The following is a 203-nucleotide window of genomic DNA, read 5'->3' as shown; positions in this document are numbered from 1 at the left end:
GCTGGTTCCGGTCCCCCTTTTCCCCCCCCAGCCACAAGCCCTCCACAGAAACCCGACTCCCCGCCGTGCCCTAGCAGGTGCCTCCGCTCGCAGGAGGGGGGTGGCTCTTGCAGCCCGGGACCGGAGCTGTAGGGCACAGAGGTGACAGCACGGGGGGAGCAGGAGGCCAGGGGCTCCCTACGCAGCCCTTTGCGGGGGCAGCC

The sequence above is a fragment of the Nestor notabilis genome, unplaced genomic scaffold, assembly GCF_000696875.1.
Source record: "Nestor notabilis isolate BGI_N333 unplaced genomic scaffold, ASM69687v1 scaffold25680, whole genome shotgun sequence".
Classification (NCBI taxonomy): domain Eukaryota; kingdom Metazoa; phylum Chordata; class Aves; order Psittaciformes; family Psittacidae; genus Nestor; species Nestor notabilis.
This window is presented reverse-complemented; position numbering follows the sequence as displayed.